This window comes from Nipponia nippon, unplaced genomic scaffold (genome assembly GCF_047370975.1).
Source record: "Nipponia nippon isolate SJK-2023a ecotype South Korea unplaced genomic scaffold, ASM4737097v1 scaffold_2, whole genome shotgun sequence".
In the NCBI taxonomy this organism is placed as follows: domain Eukaryota; kingdom Metazoa; phylum Chordata; class Aves; order Pelecaniformes; family Threskiornithidae; genus Nipponia; species Nipponia nippon.
In genome coordinates this window covers 110,999,883-111,013,884 of record NW_028262336.1, presented here as the reverse complement: position 1 = coordinate 111,013,884, position 14,002 = coordinate 110,999,883, and positions in this window count along the sequence as shown.

Here is a 14,002-nt window from a genome sequence, read left to right as displayed (position 1 = left end):
AGAAATGTGAAACATTAATGATTTGGAATTTCTAAACAAAATCTCAGAAACACCAATGGTGTTTAGGTTCATTTCAGATGTTCTGAACCTGTGAAACTTGGATGGGCTTAACTTTTTTTTTCCCTCAAGTGGTTTGTAACGAGAACTGCTAAATTTCAAGAGCACCTAATTTGTTCTCTGATCTTTATTGGAAGTTTTACCATATTTTGAATTGATTTATTAAAGTCTTTTTCTGGAAGTGCACACATACAGAAACTCCACGGTTGAAAAAAAAAAAGGAAAAATTGTGGAACCTTTCAAAAATCAGTAGCTGCATGTCATAGGATTTAACACAATGCCCTAACTAATACGCAGTACAAGCCAGAAACTGTATTCTAGAAATTCAAATGTCCAATAAAACCATCAATGGACACTTAAACCAGTGTCAATTCTCTTGCCCATGGCAAGAGACTGCTGTGGCTAGATTTCTCAGCTGGATAGCATATTTTCATTTCTCGTGCCTTATTCAGGATCTTAAAAAAAATTGAAATTAGAGCTATAGAGCATTGCTTAAGGGAACTGTAAGCTTAGCTTGTAAACTTCTGGCCATTTAATCTTCATTCTCCATTGTCAGAATGAAGATAGACATTAGTCCTTCTGAGTGGATATAAAAATATTTCAGCTATTGCAAGCTGCTCTGAGAAAAGACGGGCAAACCTGAATATCTGAACAGAAGCGTTGCCTCCAGAGTGAATTAATGTTACACTTTTCCTAGGCCATGCTCTCGTTCTGGACATGTCTGACATGGAAAACCTGTATTTAGGAGTGGAAAACCATATTCCATGTCTGTCCCATGATATGGCAATTCAAGAGTAGTACACAATCTGCTCTGAGAATAAGATATTAAGTTTGCAGAGCTCATGTAAAAAAAAAAAAAAAGGTTCGAAGGCCACTTTATATTTTTCTCTACTTCTTTTTCTTTGTTTTATTTTGTGCCATGAAATCTAGAGACTAGATTTTGGGAGAATAAAACTGTGAGACTGCAGTGTACTGAAGACTCCTTTTATATTTCTTGCAAACATTCCCTAGTAATAGCTGACATATATGTTGAATAACATTGATTCAGATAAGTATCTCTATTGAAGTCCACAGAAATGCTTTTGACTGGGGAGATGGGAGTTGAAAAAAATCAGGCCATTGAGAACAGCGAAGTTAACCTTAACTGTTTGCAAAAGCCAAATGCAAAAATTTCCTTGGTGACTCCTAGCCATGAACAGTTGCATTTATATACATATACATATACATATAGGCCTCCCTGTATGTACATATATATTTACATTTACATCTATATAAAAGTCTGGTTTAGCTTTTATATGCAGTAATAGTCACGAATGCTGAAACCAGCATTTATCCTGATGTCCAGCTCTCTGAATTGTTTTCTGCTATTTATATTGTGTGCCTAGAAACAAATTGCTTCCAAATATATGTCACAGAATGGTTGAGGCACCTATGGAGGTCATCTGGTCCAACTTCCCTGCTCAAGCAGGGCCACCTAGAGCCAGTTGCCAGGTCCATGTTGACATGGCTTTTCAATATCTCCAAGGAGGGAAACTCCACAAGATATGCATGAAGATCATGGAATCATAGAATCATAGAATAGTTTGGGTTGGAAGGGACCTTTAAAGGTCATCTAGTCCACCCCCCCTGCAATGGGCAGGGACATCTTCCACTAGATCAGGTTGCTCAGAGACCCATCCAACCTGTCCTTGATTGTTTCCAGGGATGGGGCATCTACCACCTCTCTAGGCAACCTGTTCCAGTGTTTCACCGGTCCCATTGTAAAAAATTTCTTCCTTATATCTAGTCTGAATCTGCCCCCCTTTAGTTTAAAACTAAAAACTTTAGTTTACGCCTTGTCCTGTCACAACAGGCCCTGCTAAAAAGTTCATCCCCATCTTTCTTATAAGCCCCCTTTAAGTACTGAAAGGCTGCAATAAGGTCTCCCCGGCGCAACAGATATAGCAACAGATCTCACAGAGCAGTAGGAGCTTGACTTCTGTTCGTGTTTTAGAAGGCAACTAAGCAAGACATATACACAACACCCATTGAAAAGCATAGATACATTTAGTTTTCCCTTAGTTTCCCTTTTTCACGTTTTTTCTGGAGAATCCTTTCTTTGCCCATAGTTTTGTTGTATCGTCACTTCTATCAATTCTTGTGTCAGTTATGTTTGCTATATATATTATTTTATTCCCTCATGATTTTCAGCTGAAAAACCCTAGACCCTTTGGCTTCTCCTGGAAACTCATTGCCTTTCACTCACTCATGAGAAACTTAACTAAGACCAATATTTATTTTTATATTCAACTTTCCAACTCACCATTGACTTAACTGGCACCTTGGCTGTTGTAATAGGTTAGCTAATGTCAGTAGTGTTCACTTTACTAGATCTTCAAAACTTAGTATCTTAATAGATCTTCTATTATAAAAAAATTATTTCTCTTCCTGGATGGGTATCTAGAAGGAAAGAATGAAGGGAGGAAAACTGAGAGGAGGAATGGAGGGAGAAAATGAAGGTAGAAATGGGTCAAGCTGTTTCATTGCAAAGCTTCACCTCTACAGTTTCTGGTTCCTCTTCTGAGCAGCAGCAAGAGAACGACAAAATGAGGGAAATAAAAGGTGATAATATAGTCAATTGCCATGTTATGGTATTGCATTCCATAAAGACAAATAGGAAATGGGTTACACCCAGATAAAATATAAGTGTATGAGATAGAGAATGTTTCCAGAAGGAAACACTGGCTTGTGAGGCTAATGAAAGTGAAGTATTTTTGAACCTCCTGCACTGAGGTAGACTAACATAGCTCAGTTTAAGTTGATGAGGATCTGGCCCACATTCCCTATTATTCTTTAGGATTTATAGTACATGCTAATAAAAGAAATGATCTGTTATAACACATACACAAGCATGTCATGCATTGGGCACGTGTGACAGAAAAAAGAAGTTGGTTCATTCTTGCATTTGTATCTGAGGTCAATGTCAAACAATTACCCATTCTCAAAAATGTCATTTATGTCTCATAAAGATCTAGATATGTATTTTACTTGCATTTTTGTGGCTAGTATGATAAATATAATAGGCAGAATAATTTGTCTTTATTTATGTATTCGGATTTAACTACAGAAACCGTATATGCCTGTAATATGAAGAAAATGAGTAATTCTGTGAGCAGAGAACCAAGACAACCTGATTTCCTATGGTTTTCTGTCAGAGAGACAGCTGCCATCCTACTGGATGGGCAAAGGCTGCTGTGTTTCTGGGCTGAGCTGCACAGCATGGTGGCACTCTGACTTCCATGTCCTGGTGACACGCAGCATGGACTGGCCAGTTGCTCCACAGCTTTCCCCAGAAAGGGAGCCAGAATGTGAGGGTTAGGTGAGGGGTTCACTCCAACAAGTCCCACAACTGGATGGACAAGCAGCAGGACCCCAGCTTATATCAGTGTGGTCCAGCAAGAGGATCTGGCTGTATATGTAGTTACTTGTGTAAAGACCTTGATGTTTAATAAAGTATTTGTTTTTACTACTGCCTTTCCTCCTGTAAAGGCAATAAGAAGACCTCTCTCCGCTATCCGGAACCTCTATTTGTGTGGAGTGTGTAAAGATTTAACAGTTGTGAATTATCTCTCAAATTTGACTGAAATTGTCCACCTGTGTAAAACTGCTTTAGGTATCTATGTTAGAGGGATAGAAAAACATGTTTGCCAGATGGGGCCTGCCTTTGGAGATTTCTGGTCAAAGCCAAGATCTTAAACTTCACTCAGAACAGAATATGAAGCTGATCCACTCAGCAACGTTAATGTGCTTAAAACACAAATGCAAGAAAAACGCCTCATCCTCAACAGTCTCCCTTGTTCCAGCATCTACATTAAAGATTTGCATTATATGGATGTCAGTCTTGCATTGGAAAGACAGAGAACAAATTTCAAACTTGCAGTAGTCCTGAATGTGCCTGCATCTCCCACGGAAGCAAGTGGGGAGAAATGAAGTATTAGTCTGTATTTGTTAAGATTAGATCAAAAGGTGCATTTTGGCCATGGAGCGACAGTTCTTCTTACATAACTTCAGGTATGTAAAAGATGATGGTCTAATCTGAAGTAATTATCTAGGCAAACTGCACTTCAGAGACATGCCCGGAGATGGGCACCTTCAAAGGACCATTTTTTCTGTCTGCATGGTACTCTTATTTCAGGTTGGCAGGAATCACCTGCTGGAGATGCTGGTTTCTGTGTAATTTAGGTAATCGCTGAAAACCTTGAAGATGGGGTTTAGGTGTATTTGAAGAATGGCTGTCACTGACCACATTTAGTCTGCTAAAGATGAATACAGGAATTTACAGTATGAACAGGAGATGAAATACATGAGTCTTCCTTTGCGTAATCTTTCAGATAACACCTGGTTCTCAGAAGAAGAGGAACATCATGTTCCAGGCACAGTCTAGGCTACACAACCTTCTCTGTAGAAGTGCAGAGACAGGCTCAGAAAGGGCAGTGTGTCATGCATCTCCTTTGAAAAAAATTGTGCTTGAGAGAAAGTGTCTTGAATGTGGCAAACTACTTCACCTGAAGTGGACTGCTGAACCAGCCAGATAACAAGATGGGATTCTGTATCTGTTGGTCAGATACTGGTGGAGATGGTTATCTAGCCCATGTCACATGAACAGGGGTTGTGTATTATAATGGGATGATGTTTGAAGTGCTATATCCTGCAAAGCAGCTCAACACCCAGGTGCTGTGGATTTACTAGAGTTTATTATTCACATTCCATTAAATGACATCTGTGAAGGAACATAGTGCCTGGTGTTTGGAGTATAAGTGAACATACAGCTGCATTAAGCTCTTTAAAAAAAAATTAATAATAATGATATTATGTCCTGACAGTTTAATGCTAGATTGAAAGCAAAAGTGCAACAAGAATTGTTTTGAAAAAAAAAGATTGTATTTTATAACTGAAGTGGAAATGCCAATAAAAACTGTACAAAGAATGTGCAGAAAAATAAGGGAAAGCAAGAGTGAAGAAGATAGAAGATACTTGCATGAAATAGGATGAGACCTCTGAGGACAGGAATAGGAATAAAATGAAAATGAACATCATGGGAAAAAAACCAAGCTGCACTACTTTTGGTAAAGGAATTCCTGTCATCCCAGGATATAAAAAACATGGCTTAAGAGGGTCTCTCTGACAGTCTCCACACAAGAACTATTTTCATTGGGAACTTTCTTTTTGGCAACAGCAGTCCCCTTGAAAGTACAAGGATTTGCCCTGGGAGTCCACAGGCTCCTCAGCCTGACAGATTGACAGCTCCAAAGAGGAGGTTGGGATAGTGTTTATAATGGGACATAGTGGAATGCAGCTGTATCCAAAAATGCTATGGATTTACATACATTTAATATCCACATTCCATTAAGTGACATCTAAAACCCAGGGAGAGACTTTACTTAAAAAGAAAAGAGACACTGGATGATTCAGAGGCTTAGTAATGGAATACAGAGCCATTCACCTCTAGGTCAACCGTCTGAGTTCAGCTCGAGTTATTATTGACCAAACATTTATACTAACTGCAGGCTGTGTGGAATATCAATGGCTTTATGGCTCTGCTAGATAGATTATTTGTCCGTGTCTGAGGTGTCCATATGGCAAAAATCACCTCAGACTCCCTTTCTAGTCAGGGAAAAACAGGTACTTTTAAGGCATAAATCATCTGGAAGATGTCTTCTTTAGGATGAGATTAATTGCAGCCTAGAAGTATCTATTTCTCTCTGTTGACTACAAAGGGAGCACAGGGTGACTTGCTCCTATGTAGATGTTTATACTGCAGGAGTCTAAATTTGGATAAGATGAATACCATACTAAGTGACTTCTCTATCGTCACCCAGAGGGCTGCGGTAGGTCAGCAACTGAGCATGGGTATCGTGGATTCACCCCCAGAGAAACGCCAGCATATACCTGCCTCTGGTCACCCGAATCTTACCCTTACTATGTCTCAGTATCCTCTGGGAAATAAGCAGAAACCTTGCTTACTCCTTATGGGTGAGATGAACCAATCTAGGGGGAGGTACACTTTGCTACTAACAATGCCCTTTTTCTTAATACCTGTCAGCAAAATTTGTTAGTGGTAGTGTGTGTGGTCTCCAGAAAGGCTGTGTGCTGGGACGTGTGTCCCTGAATTTCCATTGTGTCTTTTCCTTTGCTTAGGAACATGCGTTCAGTCAGGGGCTCTCTGCTGTTCTACCAGACTTTTCTGTCTGGAAAATGTCAAAATCCATTAAGTTGGCACTTCCAGTTTTAATCTGTGAATGGGTAAATTACTTCCTCTTGCAGATTTTTTACAAGCCTTTGTTGAGTGACTGAAATAAGAGCAGGTTGTGTAAGCCTCTGCTAAGACATTTAATAATATTAGTACTAAATAGTAACAATAGCATCATTCTCAAGGAAGTGTGTGCAGTGGCAGGTTAAGGCAGTATGCAGAACATGACACTTGTGAATCAGCTGTCTTTGTCCTTGAAACATTGGCTCCATAGTAAGTGATAACAAAACCAGAGGAAAGTCTTCCACAGGTAAGCTGTACATTTGTTTGTTTTAAAATCTTTGATAGTATATTGGCTGCTATATGACCCATATTAGGTTGTGAGATGTTAAAAATAGCCTGTTTCTGAAAGTCCTGATTAATGTTTGGCAGATGCTTTCTTCAGCAATACGAGTGATGTCTTTCCTCTTACACAGCGAAGCGTTTGTCCACTTGTCTTTGCATCAGCTGGTACATGCAGATGACTGGACAGACTCTGCTTTTGGCATGTGCTCTGTCATAAAGCATCTTTTATTAAGATGGTTGCAGAAGGCTACCCAGATGTGTCTGTGTGCTGGATGGAAAACAACTTCTAGGTGTAGACTAAGACACCCTTCCAGTCTCAAGCTATTTTGGCCCTCCCATGACTCATTTAAGCCCTTTGTTGTGCATTGGAGTATATGCAGCTTCTCAAGTAACTTTGACAATTACGGTAGATCTTTGTATTCCAGAATAGACCTTGCAGTTTATGTTAACAGCATTGCTTGCCTGCTGTAAGATCTTTCTATTCTATCATATCCATCTTTCATCTCTGCCTTAAAGCCTATAAGAATGAGTTGCAATAATGGAAGCAAGCACCCCTTCGCCCAGTTAAATTTATATTATTTACTAATTTACAGATACCTGTCTCTTCCCCTGTCCCAGGACAATCAGATAGTGCTTTTATTCTTACATGCAGCCAGGGCAACACTGTTAGAGCTGTAGAGACAGTACAGAGAAAGACAGTCTTTGTTCTGACCAAAATCTTTGGGCATTGTGGTTTTATCATACTTACAGCAATAAGTTAATATAAATCACACAGTAGAGCCAGAGAATTGAAGTGAGAGGAAGATGCATATGAAAATAATGAATTTGGCATTAGCCATGGGTACAAAGGGCAAACTCTTCTGCACTGCTGGCTGCTTTGCTTAAGCAACCTCTGTCTCTGTCCCTCACCCACTGCCCCATGTCTTGCAGCTGCAGGAAGAGATGCCCAGCAAAATGGAGAGCTCTTGCATTGCACTAATTGCTTCGTATTAATGCTTTACTGTGCACAATGGTGTGTCTACATTAGCATTTCAGCTCAGACCAGAAGTGAGCTGTTGAATTCACCCTTCTGACTGTCCCCATTTACTGTTCTGATTGTTCCATTTCAGCATGTTTTGCTTAATATTGCTGAGCAGTCCTGACTTGTTTTGGGTGAAACTAAACCAGGACCTGTGCTCTAAATGTCCTTCAGCTGCAGGTAGGCATTTACTTCATGGAACCAGACCAGAAGTGATCTGAAGTAAAGGCACTATGATATGGCTGCTATGTCCTCAACAATTGTTTTGCTCTACAGATCCTTTCCTAGTGGTCCTCATGACTTGCTAATGTAGACATATCCTAAATGTTCTTCTGTGCTTTTGAGACTGAGGAAGGTGACTGTGCAGCCAGTATGCTCTAAGAGCTCCATGTGTGAGGCCGGCACAGGGTAGCTGTGGCCTCAGTGCAGCTAGCCCTGCATGACTGCACTCAGGCTACCATGGCACTGCAGTTGAGGACATTGTCCAAATCTGGAGCAATTTCTGTTACTATTTCTGTATTACCTGGATTCCAGTTTGCTTTAGATAATGCTAGTGCTCATTATGCACTACTGCAGTAGCAGATTTTGCTTTGAGCTAAATAAGCAAAGACCATACCATGTTCAGTTCAGTCTTTCAACTATGCTACAACAATACTGTAGTACTATGTCTCTCTATTGTACATATACTGCAATATGACTACTAGATCATAATTTAAATTAAGTAATGCTATACTATCTTAGCTTAGGCTTTTCACAGTGGTATACATTCCACTTAAGTTTAGCTAGGTAAAAATGCCATCTCTAATCTAACCTGGTATAAGTGCTCTATAGAGACACAAAGGACATCTTGGGATGCCAGCTCCAGGATATACATCTAAGGACAGTGTTTAAGGTACATGGAATCAGTCATCCTTTGGCTATTGAGTGAGTATAGGTAATTGGTCTAGGCAAAAGCCTTAACTTTCAGATGGCTAATGTAGTTTACATGACTGCATACATAGCCTCTAATGAGGCAAATCTTCCAGTGAACTGAAGATGGCTTGAATGGGTACACTGGGTTAAAAACTGGCTGGACGGCCGAGCCCAGAAAGTGGTGGTGAATGGAGCCAAATCCAGTTGGCGGCCAGTCACAAGTGGTGTTCCCCAGGGCTCAGTACTGGGGCCAGTCCTGTTCAATATCTTCACTGATGATCTGGATGAGGGGATCGAGTGCACCCTCAGTAAGTTTGCAGATGACACCAAGTTGGGTGGAAGTGTTGATCTGCTGGAGGGCAGGAAGGCCCTACAGAGGGACCTGGACAGGCTGGATCGATGGGCCGGGGCCAACTGCATGAGATTCAACAAGGCTAAGTGCCGGGTCCTGCACTTCGGTCACAACAACCCCAGGCAACGCTACAGGCTGGGGGAGGAGTGGCTGGAGAGCTGCCTGACAGAAAAGGACCTGGGGGTGGTGGTTGACAGCTGCCTGAACATGAGCCAGCAGTGTGCCCAGGTGGCCAAGAGGGCCAACAGCATCCTAGCCTGTATCAAGAATAGTGTGGCCAGCAGGACCAGGGAGGTGATAGTGCCCCTGTACTCGGCACTGGTGAGGCTGCACCTCGAGTACTGTGTTCAGTTTTGGGCCCCTCACTACAAGAAGGACATCGAGGTGCTGGAGCGTGTCCAGAGGAGGGCAAAGAAGCTGGTGAAGGGTCTAGAGCACAAGTCTTATGAGGAGCGGCTGAGGGAGCTGGGGTTGTTTAGCCTGGAGAAGTGGAGGCTGAGGGGAGACCTTATTGCTCTCTACAGCTACCTGAAAGGAGGTTGTGGTGAGGTGGGGGTCAGTCTCTTCTCCCTAGTAACGAGTGATAGAACGAGAGGAAATGGCCTTAAGCTGCGCCAGGGGAGGTATAGGTTGGATATTAGAAAAAACTTCTTCACCGAAAGGGCGGTCAAGCATTGGACCAGGATGCCCAGGGAAGTGGTTGAGTCTCCATCCCTGGAGGTATTTAAAGAACGGATAGATACTGTGCTTGAAGACATGGTATAGATGGACTTGGCAGTGCTAGGTTAACGGTTGGACTCAATGATCTTAAGGCTCTTTTCCAACCTTGATGATTCTATGATTCTATGTTTCTAAGAAGAACACAAAGCTCTCAACTCAGTCTCTTGAGGACAGCAACAATAAATACAATGAGCAAAATAGATTCAAAACAAATACATCTCATGAGCCAAGCCAAACAAACCCTTTTCCAATAAAAACGAAATTATGAGGTGATGAAGCTATATTTGATGGTGGCTTTAGTAAAGCATCTGTCAGACTTTCTCATAGAAAGAAAAAGTGTGCTGCATTGAAAATTCTATGAAAAGGTCTTTGCTAAAGGTAATGATAAACATTAATGCTTGGTATTGGAAAGGAGTCTGTGGAATCTGGAAGAAGAGTGAAGAACACATTAAGAATATGGAACAAGACTCAGTGTCAGGCTCTGAGTATACCTCACTTAACACATCTGGCTGTATTTTGGCACTTATATTTCTTTATTTCCTGGTTTCTTTTCCACCACCACCCCCCCACCTCCACCAGTATCTGCTTCTTTTAATCAGTACAGACCTATCATATCACCTAGGTAGGCACTATGTCCCTCTACCAGGACTCCCATGCCTTTGCATCCAGTATGAGCAGATTTTATCAAGAAGTGATGTACAGATTGGAAGGCATTTCTGAAGGAATGAAATGATCAGAAGGATGAAGGGGATGAGTTCTGAGACAGAATGGGAGTCTTATTCTGCGGGTTGTTTTCAAACAAGGCTGAAATCCACTGCAGTCAATGCTACACTGAGATCAAAACAGGCATTTGTAAATGCTTTCCTTTTTGTGAAGCCTTGAAAAAAATCCAAGTTATTAGAAGAAAAAATGAAGCTTACTTTTAGTATCCATAGTTCAGTTCACACACACCTTTTCTTCTTTTTTCTAGTGGGTTGTGTTTTGTTTTGTTTTGTTTTGTTTTGTTTTGTTTTGTTTTGTTTTGTTTTTTTAATTGCTCCCTTATTGATTTCCATTAGCTTTACCTGCATGGCAAATCTGAGTCTTCTCGTCCAAATGACCTATATCCGTTTACCATCAATACTGTTCCAACTTCAGGCTTCCTGACACTGCTTTAATGTGAATTCCAGACATTAGCACAGCACTGCAACATTGACCTGACTGATGCCTAGTAATACACAAAGTGAACATACACAGATGTTGACCAATCTTCTCTTCAAACCCCTCAGTTATTTTCCTTGTCAAGATAAAGTATTGAAATGTAGACTGTATTTTTCAGAAGAGTGGGTGCATTTAGTAAATTCCCCATTTATTTTAAAAACAATTTTTTAAACCCTGTTTGGGAAAGTAGTTAAGCACATGCTTAAGTTATGTTGACTGAAATTTAAAGCCATGTCATCACATGTCTGGTGGAGCTCTTTCTTGCTAAATACCCACCAATATGAGACAGTCAGTACCAATACACTGGGTCTCTGTGGTCTCTAACATCTTTGGCTAAGTGCACAGCTATGTTTTTACTCCCTTGACCTCTTGTAACTCTTCTTGAACTCAAGCTCCCTGTCTGCTCCTCCTTCCTAGCTATGGGGACGTACAAATCAGCTGTCCCAGGTCAATAGAAGTGATATCTGACCTTTCCCTTCATCTCCTCAGCTCTCAGCAACTTAAGCATGAACCCTTCCAAGATTTTAGTCATGTGGGCTGAATTAGTCCTACCTTACTGTTGAAATATTCACATCTCTTTGCCTTCTATCCAAAGTGCTGTTTGTGGCAATCTAAGACTTAGGTTTTTTTCTTTGTTTTGTTTCTTTCCCCTCCTTCCTGTGAATGTCTTGAAAGTATTGCTTCATCAGCATTTTCTTTTTGACTAACAGCAAAGTTGTCAAAGTAATAATTTGTTTTTACTTGACCTGGCGGACCCGTGTAACAAGAACATTCAGCAAATAGTGGACTTCACATAGCACTGTTAAAAGACGCAATGTCTTTATAATGGCAACCAGAATTCATTAGTTGTATGGATATTGTCCAAATAATCACCTGCTTTTAATAACGCCTGAAATCAAGGCTCTTTAAGTGGATCATATCCTCATCTGGAGTAATACCAGTCTAGATGTACTAACTGTGGGCATCTTTCATGTCTACATTACACTGTAACCCTCATGAGACATAAACTTCAAATATATGATATGAATGCATTTTAAAGTGCCTCATACATACTAATTGTTAGATCTTCTTTGGACTGAGCTCCACTTCACATATCTGATCTTATATACTTTTCTCACAGGCAGGTGGAAGACACTGTGGTCACACTGGTGGTATCAGAGGTACATGGAGACATGGAGAAGAGGATAATAAACATGGAGACTTTGCAGTTTTGGGCATTATTGTTTGTTACAGTGGAGTGCACTGGTCTTAGAAGTAGTGTAAGAATGCAAATACCACTTAGAGTAAAATATTTACTGTCTGAATTTTGACTCATTCAGAAAATTCAACCTCACTTAACCAGTGCTTCTTGCAGTACCAGGAAAATTTTATAAAAGTTCTTCAAGGGCTGGTCCTTTATACGACCAAGCCTTCCTTCCATTTCCCTAGATGAAACATGAACTTCTTTCACACTTCATTAGCATAACATATTCTGGCCAGAGAGAAAAAAAGAGCTAGAATAGTACGTAGTCAGAAAAAGTTAGAATTTCCTCAATATGTGACTACATGACTAAATATTTTGTCAATAGCTCCACAGACAAAACTCCTGTTTGCTTTCAATGAGATAGGGGTTTTATTCAACATTTTCAGCATACAGTCATTGTGTTCCTTTGTCATTGCTGGCTGTTTCTGACGAAGAGGTAGGTTACTATACAGAGCTGCTTGTGTGGTCTCTCAAAGTGCTAAGCTCTATTTTTCCTCATCCTTAGCTGATGAAAAGTCTTTCAACATTTCTGATAATTTGAGGAAATGCCTGTCTTGTTCTTCCTCATACTTTGTGCACTGAAGTGAATAATACCTCCATTTTAATTTTTTTTCTATCAAGTTGATTGCACAAGTTCTCCAAGATGAGCTTTTTATCTCCAGTTGCCATCTCTTGTTTATAGTCTTTGATATTGTACTTAATAAAAATTTGACATAGCCCTAAATGTTGTGTTGTGTGATAGTTCTAGGAGAAGACTGTGGAGATGGTCTGAGTTAGTTTTGAACTCCCTTTCCCAGAGGCCTGTGCATTAGGTATACTTAGGTGTATATATAGGCCATACTTTGCACATTTTCTGCTTGAAACTGGAAAACTGCTCCTCAAGAACTGTTGAGAGAAGGAAGTAATGCTATAAACTTGTGTTAGAGCCTTGGACTGCTTTTGCACCAAGATACAGGAAATACTTGCTGCTTTGATCAAAATTACATGAATATCTGACCGTTTATTTCTCTACATTTATCGGGGGTGAGAGAATCCATCCAGGATAAATGTGTATTAAAGTGAGAGAGAGCTTGAAATACAGCATTACCGAGGTAGAGAAGGTAGTTCCTGAGGGCTGGATAGCCAGCAAAGGAAGCACTGACAGCAATAGCAAGAAGGAAGGCAGTGATGCAGGAGATAGATAGATACAGAGTGGTTTTGGAAGACACAGATAGCAGGCTAGCAGGTAGTCATGGATAAGGATTGTAGCAGAGCTAGGGAAAATTTGGCGATAGCAAAAGGCATTTGTGAAGAAAACTAACAAGTCAAAGATGACACCAAGAAGTAGAGCATGAAGAGCATTGAATCCAGGCTGAGTAGAACAGCGATGCATGGGGGAAATAACGTATTTTTTTGGTAAACAAAGAAAGAGTAGTAAATATGGCATGTGAGGGTGGGTAACTGAAGCCCCCATGGTAATGCAAGAACCTGCAGGTAGTTGATGTCATCAGAGTTAGCATGGGTGAGATTAGACATAAAGACAAAATGGAAAAGTAGAGGGAAGAAGACTGAAAAGAGCAAAGGATTAAAAAAACCCCAAATGTTAAAAATGACAAATGGAGGTCATAAACTGCATTTAATCGACCTTTGCCTGTGAAGGGGAGTGCTAAACCACAGCAGCCAGAGAGAAGTCAGATAGGAAGGAGTTAGCTGAGAGGACCTACTCAGATGCTCTGGGGATTCCTATTCTGCACTGAAGTGTACAAAGGGTAAAGGAAGTAATGGGGAAACCACCGTAACACAAAATGGGTCTGTGCTTTATTCCTGTAGCCAACCTCTGCAGCAGCACCAGGGAAAAGACGTGTAAGAATGGTTTGAAATTGCCCCAACAAGAATTTTTGCATGCTCACAGGATATTTTTTTTTTCAGACAGTAACCCCAGGGCAG